General features: G+C 45.6%; 1 protein-coding gene across 1 annotated transcript in view; it reads left to right on the forward strand.

Moving 5' to 3' along the window:
• Positions 1 to 14,140, forward strand: part of EFEMP1 (EGF-like fibulin extracellular matrix protein 1) — a 472,560-nt gene that overhangs the window by 72,881 nt on the left and 385,539 nt on the right. The window lies entirely within an intron of this gene.

The following is a 14,140-nucleotide window of genomic DNA, read 5'->3' on the forward strand; positions in this document are numbered from 1 at the left end:
TGGGTATGCATGCCTTGGGCACATAACATGGGATTTATCAGCTAGCACTAATGATAAAATTATGTTAAAGGATATAGCTGAGGTGCAGCTTTCAACGCATGAGCTGTGAAGAACTTTGCTTGCCTATTGATTTATAAATATAAAATATGCTACAAATTTACTGCTAGATTTACTCATATTCCTCTGGTGATTTTTCATCCACAAATAATTCTGGTAGATTTAATTGATGAATATTAAGCTTTTGATGTGTCACCGGCAGGGCTTTAAATGGACCGGTACTGTCCGGTCCTGAGTACCAGCACTTTTTTTTATTTTGAGAGGGAGAGTGCCAGCACTTCTCAAGAGAAATATGATACTTTTAATTGGAGAGTACGGGCACTTCTCAGAAACAAGCAGGCACTCTGTTACAGAGTACCTGCACTTCCACTTTTTCCATTTCAAGCACTGGTTACCGGAATTAAACACAACCTGTTATATAGTGTGAGGCACGGGGATGACCAAGACAGTCAGGAAACAACATTTCCACACATTTGATTGTCTTGCAACAGGGAGGTATGTGCAGGTGAGGGCGAGGGTACCTAATGACTGTCTGTATTGGACAGCAAGCATGAGGAGGTTAGTTACACCACTACCTACCCACACGTATATATGTCTAGAGTTCACCAGCAGATCTAGAACCATACAAATGTGTAGAAAAAAGGTGCTCCTTCGCCACACCACGTTAACTGTTTGGTTTCTTTCCTGACTGCTCTGTCAGAAACATGAAGCTGAGAGCAGCAGGAAAGGGTTACAGCAGAGGTCTTCAAACCTTTTTTTCCACTGACCAACCCCTAAGAATTTTGTTTGATGTCAGCCCACCTCCAAAAATGTATGCCAAGATTTGGGGGAGCGGGCATACCAGGGCTGAGAGCAGGAGACAGTTTATTAGAGGGGAGAGGAGTTTGCCTAATGGCTAGGGCGGTCGACCTCGAATCTGGGGAACTGGGTTCGAGTCTCAGCAACGACACTGAACATCCTGTGATTCTGGGCAAATCACTTAATCTCCCCTTGCCTAACAAAAATGAATGTGTCCTCATGTAACGCAACTGGTGCTATGTAAAGCACTCTGATACCCAATACCTTCGGGTCAAGTTCGTGCTATATAAAACTCCGTAATATACTTCTTTTTTTAAAGGAGATAATTTCAGGGGTACTTTTCTGTAGCTCATGATCCACACATAATTGGGATATTGTCAGCCCCTCACACTTCTCAGCCCTATTGTAATTGAACCTACTGCAATAATGATAGATGTAGCCCTGAGGATTAGGTTGCCTCATCTCCTTCCCCACAATGTCTGACCGTCACTCCTAGCTTAAAACAGGCTATCTGTCCATTTCACAAAATGAGCTCCCTCATGTTGCCCCCCTCCTTGCAGCAATGTGCACTCAGTACTAACACTAGCAAGGAAAATTATGCTGATTCCAATGTTATAAAGTAAGTCAGTCATAAATGTGATGCAGTGGGCCTCTCATACCCTTGAGCCTTAGTACCACCCCACTAATTTCACTAATAACAGCAACTACCTTGTGAAGTCTTCTCTGGCCTTTTAAAAAAAAACATTGGCCTTCATCCCCCTATCAGCCATCTCTATGAGGCCCAGCTAAGGTGTCTTCTGTGTTTCAATTTCCCCTTCCCTTGGGCCACTGACCTGGGGTCCAAACTAACACGAGAAGTACCAGGGTGCACTGGGCCATAATGCAAGCAAGGAAGGATGGTAAAACAGCCATAATTGAGGTGTATTTGTTCCATCACACCCCGGGCCCTAGTGCCACAGCACCCGCGGCACCACTCATACTTAATGCCATGTGAAGTAGTCTGTCTCCTCTGTTCATTCTACTAAGCCATCACACTTAGGCTGGGGGCCCAAAGCAACACATCTGTCCTTTTGTGTGTAAAAAAAGAAGGGGAAAAAGCAACCCTGTTTGCTGCTTGGGCCTTGTTCCCTGATTGGCAGGGGTCTCCTGGGCCCTAATTAAAGCAAGGCAAATTGGCCTCCATCCCCATTTATTGCTAGTAATACAGCAATAACAGGGGTGGGCCCTTGTGCCACTGACCCTGCTGCAGTAATGGTAGTGATGGCCTTTTCTTTTTAAGAAAGAGAACCCTCAGGGCATATCGCAGAGGAAGCTGTCTCTGTCCATTTGCAAAGGAAACAGTTAGCCCCTGCATAGCACTGCTTCCTCTCTGCCATCTCTTTGATACTAGATTATCAATAAAGCAATGTTTTATTTGTTTTTTTAATGCTGCCCGTTTTCCTTAAAGCAAAACGGCATGCGTTTCAAAAACAAAAATGAAAAGTTTTCTTTAAAATTTGTAAGAGTATACAGATGTCCATGGAACTACTGCCTGCTCCTAAAAAATATTTTCACATACATTCACAAAGGGGAAGGGGTCCCCTGGGGGACCCATTCCCGTTTGCGAATGGATTACCACCACCTACTTCAAGTAGGTGGTAAAATTCAAATGTTTTGTGACTGAATTACGGTCGCAAAATATTCGCACATACCACTGTGAGTTGCTATTAGGAAGGGACGCCCTTAATACACCCCTTCCTAATACCAAACTGCTAACTCATTTTGCGATTTGGTAATAGGTTACAGAATCGCAAAATTGGTTTGGTACTTGTAAAAAGGCATTTTTTGCAGTCGCAAATGACCCAATACAGCGAATCGGGGCGTCTGCGACATCAAAAAACCTACATACTTCTGGCCCATGGTTATGTACAGTACTGGCATGAACAGCCACATCAAAATTATTTTCTTCAAAGTGAAGGCAGACATGGTGCAGAAAGGAATTCCTCACTGCTGAGCATGACAGGTGTCATACACCCAGCCTACACCTGCTCACTTTGGAACACTGGTAGCAGCCTCAGGCATATGCTGCAGACATTCCTGGCTCTTTGTGTCTGTCTAGGGCCAGGCTTATGTTTTTGTATTTTTTATTCTTTACCAGCCTGAGTCTCTTGCAGATGTCTCTTGGGGTGGAGTGTTTTAATCTGTAAAGTGGTTTGTGTTAAACAGTCATCCTGAAGCCAGTGGTGTGAATCAGATGCTCCCACTCCGCCTTAACCTTAGAGTCTCAAGGGAAATGTTTACAGTCCAGTGGTGGCTGCTCTGGGAAGCAGAAGTGGGGCGGGGAGGGGGAAAGAGATGGAGGAGAGTTAAAAAAATAAAATAAAAAAATAATTTACGTGCCAGCCGGCCAGCTGGTCGGCCGCTGCTGCTTCTCCTCCGTCCTCTTCCTGGCTTCTTCTGTTGAAACAGGAATCAGGAAGCACCCAGGCTCCCCATAGCCAATCACAATGCTGTAAAGCAGCGTTGTGATTGGTCTGAGTGTCGTGGTTCGGCACTCAGCCAGGGAATGAGAGCCTGGGCATGTTCTCCACACAGGCTGTAATGCAACCTGCATGCACAACATGTAAAGTGTGCATGAATGTTTGGCTGGCCCAAGAAGGCCGGACAAACATTTATGCGCACTTACATAGTGCCCACCACTCCTCCCCCTGCTCTGAGAGCAGAGCACATCCGCCCTGCCGAGACAGTGCAGCAGGAACAAATAAATTGCTAATGACACAAGTTAATTATCATTTTATTTTTCCTTTTTTTCACTGCTAAAGGCAGTGGGGCGATGCGCCTCCGCCTTAGCGATGGAGCCGCCACTGTTACAGTCTACACCACAGCTTATTGCTCCACCCTTATTGAGCTCTAGCTCAATGCACTCAACTGTACAGATTGTCTTTGCTACTAATGCGTTAGCTAGAATACAAAACACTCTGTCCAAGCACAGATTATTTTTACGGAGAAAGATATCCCCTTTCTTTCTGTCCTTGGACATGCTTGTTTTTTGTATTTATGATCTTTTACTAGACTTGGTGACACTCTTGAAGATGTCTCCTGGACCTAAGTGCTTTGATGTACAGAGTAATGCTTGTAGTGTCAAAGGTAGTATCACAGATTTCTATGTATTGGTGTTCAGCTGTATATGCTGGGTGGTCTGTGCATGTGTCTGGTATCTGTAGTGTGCAACAAAGGAGGTGTAAGGTATCCTGTGTGATCCTTTTGATGGGTAATATTATCAGTGATATCATGCCAGTCAGAGTGTTCTACTTCTTTATGTGTTTGTAAGAGCTTGCTTCTGTACCAAGTTATTGGCCACCTGCTAAGTAAAGTCTACTGAAAAAGACTATGATTTGTATGGCTTAATATGAGCATGTGACTGCAATTTGTTACAGAACATTTGTGATCAGGACTTTAGAATTAGTGGTGGTGAAGACCTTGGGTGGGTCAGCTCTTCCAAAAACTCATTTGATCTGGTCTTTTCCTCTTCTCAGCATGCTGTGACTTGCTCCTGATCGTTCAGGGGTGAATTGTCAGGTATGACTGTGAGAACCTGCCTATTTGGATCACAGGTTCAGTAATGAAATTACTGCTTTGAGGTCCCTGGGGACTGGAAGCAGCGCCAAAAAGTTAACTTGGCCCCTCATGTTTGATAGGGCATCCATGCAATCCCTGAAATCTCGATCAGTCTTTTCCTAAACAAAAGACCTTCACAAAACCCTTCTTCTTGAGTGTAGGTTCATCTATAGGTTGTTGGTTGGTTTCCCAGTTGAATTCCTCCCAAATGGCCTCAGTCGAACCTCACTATCAGTTGTTTCCAAATACATAGCACCACATTCACACCTATTCAGCAAGTCAATATAAAAGGCAAATTCCTACCCAGCGTAGATCTGCGATCAACCTCTGTAGTGAAGTTAAGAATTCCTTAGACTCTCACTAGCTTCTTGATAACCTCTCCTTTATGCTATAGGTAAGCCACATCGGGGGTGACAAACTGTGAAGAAGGGTGCCCTCCTGTTTGAAGTTGTCCATGGCAAGCACCATGTGCCCAGGGACCCAGGATTAGGTGGCTCCCGGGGACCACCTTTGGCTGTTTTCTATTCTTTAAGTCAGTGCTTCCACTACCTCAGTTTTCTTCTCCTTTAGAGTCATTTTTGGAGAGGATGCAATTCACAGAAAATCCCATTTGTAGCTTGTACCATATTACGTTTTTGGGAGACTGACTTAGATGTATCTAATTCTATGCTCCCTTGTTAATGTTATGTTGCGAAAGCCAGTGTTCATCCCTTGAAACTAAACTCAGTAAGCATCATTTATTATGCTTGAGCCTACTTATCCTTCTTCCAAGTTCATGAAAATATTTTTCTTCAACTTTAAGTTGAAACATATGCACAAAACATTGTAGGAGAGATTAATCAGCCTTTGACCTTCTGTCTTAGGTTTGTGCAATGGACAACTGCACTAAGCCTTCCTTGGCTTAAGGTGATAAGGTTCACACACTATCAGACCTTGCCTGTTACATCATCAGTAATAGTATTTTGATTCAGCACTAAGTATCCACTGTGAGGACGTGAGCAAGAACAAACATTTTCACTTTCCTCGGCCCTGGGACATCAGGAGAGAAAGGTCCCAACCGCCACGGTTTGGCCGAGTCACTCCGGCTCGCCCTGTGGCCCTCTGAACAGGGTTCTTACATACTGCTTGCATTATACTGTCTCCTTTCCAACCCAAACTGGATGCACTGCGGTCTAAATCAGGCACCATTCTTGTTATGATTTATAAATGCCCAATGGAAAAAAAACAATAAATGTGTGGGGATTTGTTAAAGGTCAGCATTGAAAAACAAAGGTGGGTTATATTCTTAAGTAAAGATTCAGAGCCAGTCAATAAGTAATTGTAATGTGCCAGCAGAGATCTTCCAAGCACCAGTGCATTTCATCACATGGTCACACGACTGCTTCTTGAATCACATTTGATCACCACTACTGTGGTGAAAATGCTTTCCCCAAATGTTATTGGAATGTGTTGCCAGATCTGACTGGCAACGTGAAACTGCCAGAGGCCTGGTGTAAATTGACAGGTTGGATGCTCATTACCTGGAGCCAAAGGCATGCCATCATGCAAAAAAAATGTGCATGTAGCTGTTAATGTAATATTATGAGTCATCAGTGTAGAGTACATCAGTGCTTTAAATGGAAAAAAATAAGTGCAGGTACTCACAAAAAAAAAGTCGTGGATTGGGGGCGGAGTTTGGGGCGGGGCAAAGAGGCGGGGCTATGTTTTCCAATAAATGGCACACTGACGAATCAGTACTAGTGCTGCATTTTTTTTTTTAAAGTATGAATGCATTGATGTAATCTAGAGGGCCGGGATTTTGTTTCATGCAAATCCCTCTCATTTAAATTGTTGATGGGCGAAGATTTGCGCGCGATTAGAACAATGGGCATACTAACAAGCTGTGTCCCTGAACAATGTGGCCCACACTCGCGCCAATCAGGTTTTTTTGTCACCTTCAGACCCCCTCTGAAAGGGACCCTGCAGCGATACTCGACTTTTCACTCCAGAGATGCACACGCAGCTATGTGTTCTACTGAAGGCGAGCTGCTCTGCTGGCGCTTTTGAACCAGCGCAGCCCAGGCTTCAGCTTGGTTTGAAAGGTGCTTTAATCCATTGTAGGCCATGCAGAAAGACCTGCCAAGGATGGAGCGCAGCACCAACCGCATCAAAACCATGCCGTTATGAGTACCGGTACTCTCCTTTCCCAAGGAACGGTCCCGGTGCTCAAGGGGAGAAAATATAAAAGTGCCGGAACTCTGCACCGGTGAGTACCGGCCCATTTAAAGCACTGGAGTACATGATATGTAAACTTCATCGCACCATACACATTTACCTGACTTCTACGGTGTAGGGCTGATATTGAAATATGTACAAGTGGGACTTGTCTTACATCTGAACAGTGACGCTGTAACACGTATTTAAATGACTGTAAATCCACATATGTTTTTATTTTGTTGTTAAAACTACCCCAAGCAATTGATATTGTTCCTTTTTGGCACAATATCTTTCTTGTTTTAGTAGGATCTGCACTTTGGTTCATGTTTACAAGCTTTCCTTGCTGCTAATTGTACTGCGCACGCTGCACTTTTGCCCTTTGGGCTAGTGTATTTTTAGCCTTAATAGCTTGTACACCCTGGCTTGTGTTTACATACCCTCTTTGCTGCTAATCGTATTACGCACATTGCACTTTTTGATCCACCTGGGCTAAGGCTTTTGCTTGTATTCCCATCTGCTGCTCTATTCCTAAACTTGTATTACATCTTCTACTGAGATTAGGCTTTGTATTGGATTGAGTCCATTCTTTTTTATTTCCAGCAGATATGGGGAAGCATGGCTGTGTACCTAAAAAAAACCTTTCTGAATTAATTCCGACCGCACTCCCCCAAACTTCTATTGATAGGATACTCCAGAGAGCCATCGGGGTAGTATCAACAGAATCTGTGTTAACTGAAAGGCGGCTTTCCTTAACTCCCGATCTCTTCCCCAAACCCACAGAAATATCTTCCTCAGCACAAACTAACATAGAACTGACTCCTAGTGCCCCGACAGCTTTATCCGACCATAGCAGGTCTATGCTATCACCCCCACAAATTTCCCCAGTGAAATCAAAAACTCGTAAAGGTAGAACAAATATTAGCATACCCAAAGTTGTGAGACAGAAAACGGGAAAAGGGAAAGGCCCAATTAAGAAACCCAGCCAAGAAATAAGCACTAATGAAGGTGATCCAGTTAGTCCGGGACGAATAGTCGAATTCCCCTCCAACCCCTATCAAACCTCCGATTGCCACTTGTGAGTGAGGAGTCTGGTGGTGGAATTAGAGGCACAGATGAGAGCCATTGTGAAAGAAGAACTAGCACTCCATCTAGGGAATCGAACTAGTGGTCAGATATCTGCCCTGTGTGCACCAAACAATCCTTTGGCTAATACATTGTTGGCTCCAGCTGAGAGAAAAGATAGTAGTACACAGACGGATAGTATAGAGCAAATTTTATTACCTAAAGGTGTATTCCCTCCTAGCTCATCACATCCATCTTCTATCAGTGCTGATAACACCAGGGCCTGTAACACCAACATTAGCGCCAATTATTATACTGTGAGCTCCCACTCTGACCTGAACCAGGGAGGTCTATCCAGAGATGTACCTGCACACACTGTCCAGACGGCAGACAGGGCAGTGCCCACATTAGAACCTGGTGAGGGCCCTGAACGGGACTCTTCGGGCTTGCCAATAATTAATTTACCACCTGCCTCATACCCTTATGTTATAGTTTTGACTGGTGTACCCGAATTAAAATCAGGGCGGGAAGAGACACAGTTGGAACTAAGGAACAAGTGCCTTTTTTGGCTCACCAAACATGGCCAATTCCCCCATGATAGGGCTGGTGAGATATTACTGGTCCGAAGAGTGAGTTGGGTTGGTAAGAACTCTAAGACAATCAATGGCAATTGCATAGTCATCAACTGTAGTAATCCTCGGACAGTTCAATATTTGGCTCACCAGATTCCCAGTTTCCCTGCACCACCTACAATGATACAATTACACACACTGGACTATTTTTATCCTTGCAAATATCCACCATCATGGACCCCAGGCACAAGAGTTTCATCCCACTGGCTTCATCCCCATCTTACATCTGGTCAATTTCCTCGCACCCAGTATAATGTTGCAGTAGCTAAAAGGTATGGGGCTCTTGAAGAAGTGGAATGACTTTCGATCTCATTTGACAACTCTTCTAAACTGGGACCAGGGGACCCTAATAGAGAGGCCTACCCGAATATTAGTAGGTGTGAGAAGTTGGCCTGGCATATGCTGGTCACTAGTTATAGTGGCCACCTTGCACCAGTCCAATTCGACTCTTAAGGTGATAGGTTAAAGACAACCTTTAAAGAAAGCTATCCTAGTGGTAGCTGTGGAGAGCAGCCTTCAGGTTAAGTCTTGAAGGAGTGTTAAGCTTATTGTTTTACCATAGATAACCTCTTGAATGACCAAATGAAAGAGTAGTCCACACTGGTAAATATATAAAATATATGTATTTATTCTAAACAGAATCCCACAAGTCTCTTTATGAGGCTAGAGGTAAAGTTACAATTCAAACAAGCATTTATAGATACAATAAATAGCACTGGAATCACAGGGCCCCAGGTGGGGACCAAACCATATATTAAAAAAGTGGTATAAGAACCACGACAATTCTACAGACAATGCCTAGGGCATTTAGGATCGCTGGCCCCTTAAGAATCCACCCCAGGTGATGAGGAACGGGACCCACGGGAGGCGCGTGCAGTGGTAATAGCTGCTATCGGGATCTCTATTAAAGCCTATGGAGAATGTCGCGATTTGATTTTTAAAGATTAAAGACACTTCTAGCAGGAGTTCAAAGTTAGGAGCTTAGAGTTAAGCTTTTGAGGAGCCCACTACCACGAGAGTACCGAGGTACCACTGTTACCTGCCCCAGGGAAGCCGGGTGCATAGGTCATTTTCGATGTCGGGTCGCGGGCTGATTTTCAATGGGAAAATGTACAAAACTGCTGCTAGCCAAAAGCGTCGATGATGTCGTGAAGAATGAAGTTGTAGATCTTGTAGAGGAGAACCTGAAAGCAGAGGGGACAGAGTCTAGTCACGGCACAGTGACCAGGGAGCTCAAGGAAAAGAGCCCTCTAATGTCAGGTGCTTCAAGTGGAAAAGGTGTAGTTTGGATCTGCAGCCACGGGCTCCGGGAGGCTTCAAGGAAGGCCAGCTTCTGGAGGGCGACTGTCCCACAAAGGATGAGGGTCACTGCGGTGGTAGTGTCCGGATTGGATCCACTAAGCCTTGGCAACTGCAACCCATGCAAGATGAACAAATCAGCTACTGGTGCAGACCCACGAGGTCTGAGCGAGGTCTCCTTCAAGGAGATTGTAGAGCAGGCCTGGCGCAACCTGGGGAACTCTTAAAAGTAAAGATTGACCTCCGCTAGGGCCCACAAGTCGAGAGACAAGGGACCGCGGGAGGCAGCAATTTGGAGTGTGTAAAAGAGTGCCCACGGGCCACAGGAGTGGGCTAGGGTGCTGATCTTTGGCACAGTTGTTGCTGAGAGGTTGGCTCAATATTGGGCCAAAGCACAACTTCCCCACTGGTCAGGGTCGTGTGCTACGCAAGAGGTGGCCGGTGTCATGGGGATCTCGGCACCCACGGGGTCCACAGTGCTCAGACTTGATGGGCACACTCAGTGGCCTCTGGGATGCTAGGAAACCCACCTCAAGGTTGAGAGGAGTCGTCGATGTCCCAAGGAGCAGCAAAGTTCCAACCGGGTCACTTGCAGTGTTTCAGGTGCCTGACAAACAGGGGGGTAACTCCTTTACCCCAAGGGAGATTTTTTACAGTCAGCTGGGCAGCAGCTCGTCGAAGGTCAGGTCTGTGAAGTCCAAGATTAATCTGAGGCTCTGGGGACACAGTATTCACCTTTATCCAGGAGATTAGGGGAGGGTCCAGATCAGAGCCCACCAATGAGAGTTGAGGCGGGAAAGGGTGGCTACACCCTCTCCCCTTTGTGTGTTTCCCGCCTGGGCGAGGGGCAGGATGCCCCTGAACCGGTTCCAGGCGGTGTATGCAGAATGTAGGCGCTGTAGCAGCCTACGTGCAACTCTTAAAGGCATCCTATGGTGCACCCACCCAGTTCCAATCCACATAGCCTGTCTGGGAAGGTGCTGGCACCTCCCTGCAACAGGATCCCTATTGTCCAGCTTCCGAGGCTGGGGTTTTGCCCAGCAACAGGCAGCCAGAGTCGTGTGGGTGGCAAATAGCATCCATTTTGTGATACGTGTGCACTTTTAAATTGGTGTCTAAATTCTGACGCTTTTCCCATATCGCCCCTCTAGCAGGGGGGAATCATGCCCTCATGCCCATGGCTGGACTGGGGGTATGATTTCTACATGTTTGACACCAAACACGATATTGTGCTGTGTAGCCATTCTCAAGTTATCATGCTATCGCGATATACTTATAATGCGGTTAAGGGTATATGGTATGGCTACACTACAAACAACCCAGCAATGATTTTTACGAGGGTTGCAGAGGGGCCCTACTCAGGTAGGGGTCCCCCCTCACACATATCTCAGCACCTTGCCTTGTAGGATTAGCAAGGCCTGCTTGAGGGGTGACCAATGAGAATACATGTGTTGTACATAGGTGGGATACAAGGTACCTGTTTCCCTGTAAGGGGGTGCAAGCACCACCTTACCCAGACTACAGTAGTGGTCTGGTGGTGTCATTTGGTATGGCTGTCCCAGGGTGGCACAATAAGTGCTGCAGCCCCTGGTAGGCCTCTTAGGGACCCATGCCCTGGGTACCTAGGGTACCATCTACAAGGGGCTGGTAGGGTGTCCTCAGTATCCAATTGGAATGTACCTAGGGTTCTCACATTAGTTTTAGGGAGGAAGCAGATAGGCTGGGGCCCTGGATAGCAGGATCCCAGCCAGACTAGTCAAAAACCATCCAAATGCCAGGAAAAAGTTTGGGGCAACCATATAGTCAGATTCCACCTTCCTACAGTAGGCTACTGCCCACAGATATTTCTGGTGTGACCCATGATACAACTAAGGCATCTCACTTTGAACCTCAACTGGGAGCACAAGGTCCTGTTGATACACTTTCAACTACATTAATTAAACAAATCCCCTACATTATTGACTTTAAAACTGCACCCAGGGTCATGAATTGTTCCTTACTACAAGTGGAAATCTCCAACACTCTGAACGAGCAAGAGCCCATGTTAGTCCCAAATACTGCAGGTTCCATCGTGCAAGATGCCACCACAAGTTTGAGCCTCCAGCTGAGGGTGCTGTCATGGAATATTGCTGGAATTAAAAACAAACTTCATAATCCTGACTGGATACAATTAGTACAAAATTATGATGTGTGCATGTTTCAGGAGACCTGGGCCAAAGATGTCATCGACATGAGGGGCTTTGTAACATTTGATGTGTTAGCTACTATGGGGGGCAGAGGTAGACTATCGGGAGGGTTAGGCACGTGGGTTGCTACTCACCTGGATTGTACTGTTGAATTGCCCTGCCACCTCCTCGGAGGATATCCAGTGTACTCTCCTTACCTTTAGCACCTTAATTAAGATTGCCTTTATCAATATCTATTCCCGTCCTGTCACTATGGCCCAGGAATTTAAGACCATATGTATTCTTTCCACGTTTATTGACTTGGTTCCCACAAACACCAGGATGGTAAGAGGCGGCGATTTCAACTGCCAATTTGAACCACTAACTGTTCCTTCTGATTCTCTGCTAACCGCAGAGGATTCTCTTTGGCTAATCCCTCCTCCACTTATTCCTTCAGTAAGAGCATGGACTCCTCTGGTCCTACAGATAAATGCAGTAACATTAACTCATGCACTGAGGGCTTGTAATGGGCATACTAAGTCAGACCAACCAGGAAGGCATACCTTTAACAGACTGGGCCAAACATCTTAACTTGATTATATTCTAGTGGAGGCAAGCCTCTGGCATTGGGTGATTGACTTCGCTGTTCTACAAAGGCACGACAGTGACCACAATGCCTTGGTGCTTGAACTTCACCTCCCGGATCTTCATGGTCTTCCCATTCCAGGCCCCTTTTCTGATTCCAGTCTGTCTCTAGAAAATAATAGAAGGAGAATCAGATGGGATAATCTGAGGAAATCACCAGATAAGGTAGCTGCACTTCACTCCTTAATTATCCCCCCTTTGCTGATGATGGAAACGGCAGCGCAAACTCTTAGCGCTCCTGACACCACCACCCGAATTATGGCTGTACACTCGGATCTCACCGTCAGTCTAACTAATATCTTTAATCCTCTGATGCATACTAAGGGCACAGGGTCTTCGAAATCCACCTGGTATAACAACGTTTGCCGAATGGCAAAGAGTGCCCTTATTGACGCCATAAAAACCAAAGATAGATTCTTGATAAAAACTAGGAGGGCTCTCTATAGGAATAGTATAACGTCCGCTAAAGATGAGTGGGAGTCCGAAAGATGGGATGCGATTAAACAGGCACTTACTAACAGAGATATGAGGGAGTTTTGGTCCCTGGTTAGAACTGCGAGCTCCTCCGGGAGTTCACCTATCGAGCCGAATATATCTGCGGAAGCATGGAAACTTCATTTCCAATCATTGTACTCCATCCAGGATGTTAAGGACCCCACAGAGGGCTCCCAGCTAATTGGCGCAGAGATACCCCCTGAAGATGAGACTTGGTTCTCTCTGACTGAAGTGTTGAGTGCTATTGGGAATCTGCCTCTTGGAAAGGCCCCTGGACTGGATAAGATCCCCGGGGACTTATATCGGGAAGATGCCAATGTCTGGAGCACATATTTATGTGTAATATTTAATGCCATATTAAGCGGTATGGAAATCCCGGACACCTGGCTAGGGGCCGAAATTTTTCCAGCATATAAAAAGGGATCTCCTCTTATGCCCATAAATTATAGGCCAATAAGCCTGATTGATGTAACGCAAAAGTTGTTCGCCAGGATCATTTTAGATCGTCTCCAGACCTGGATGGAAGAGCATGAAACACTGAGTCCATACCAGGCAGGCTTCCGAAAAAACATTTCCACCATTGACCAAATCTTAAGGCTGCAATTACTATACTGGAAGACGGTGACGATAGAGGGTGGGAGCCTCTATCTTATCTTTGTTAACCTCAGATCAGCGTTCGATTGTGTACCTTGCCATAAACTTTGGGTAGTTTTGGAGGAACTGAGCATTCCATCTTATTTGCTCACCCTGATCAAGCGATTACATACTGGAAATTTCGCACAGATTAGATATGGGAAACACGGGGAATTGACTTCATGCTTCCCAGTGAATAGGGGTGTAAGGCAGGGGTGTGTTTTGGCCCCCACACTGTTTTGTCTTTATATAAACGCTTTGGTGGATCAACTGAACCAAATCACCAATATTGATGCCCCACAGCTTGCCCGTAACAAGGTACCAGCAATGATGTTTGCTGACGATACCTTGTTACTTTCTAAATCACCTATGGGCCTCCAAAGGATTCTTGACACCTTTTTTATATTTTGCAAAGACAGGGGGCTAGAGATTAACTCAGAAAAAAACAAGTATATGGTATTTAACCCTAGCAGAACTTCTCGTCCCAAGCCCACCCTAAATGGCACCCAGCTGGAGAGAGTGGCAGTCTTTGACTACCTGGGTGTCAAGTTAACGGAAACC

Source organism: Triturus cristatus, chromosome 6 (assembly GCF_964204655.1).
Source record: "Triturus cristatus chromosome 6, aTriCri1.1, whole genome shotgun sequence".
NCBI lineage: Eukaryota > Metazoa > Chordata > Amphibia > Caudata > Salamandridae > Triturus > Triturus cristatus.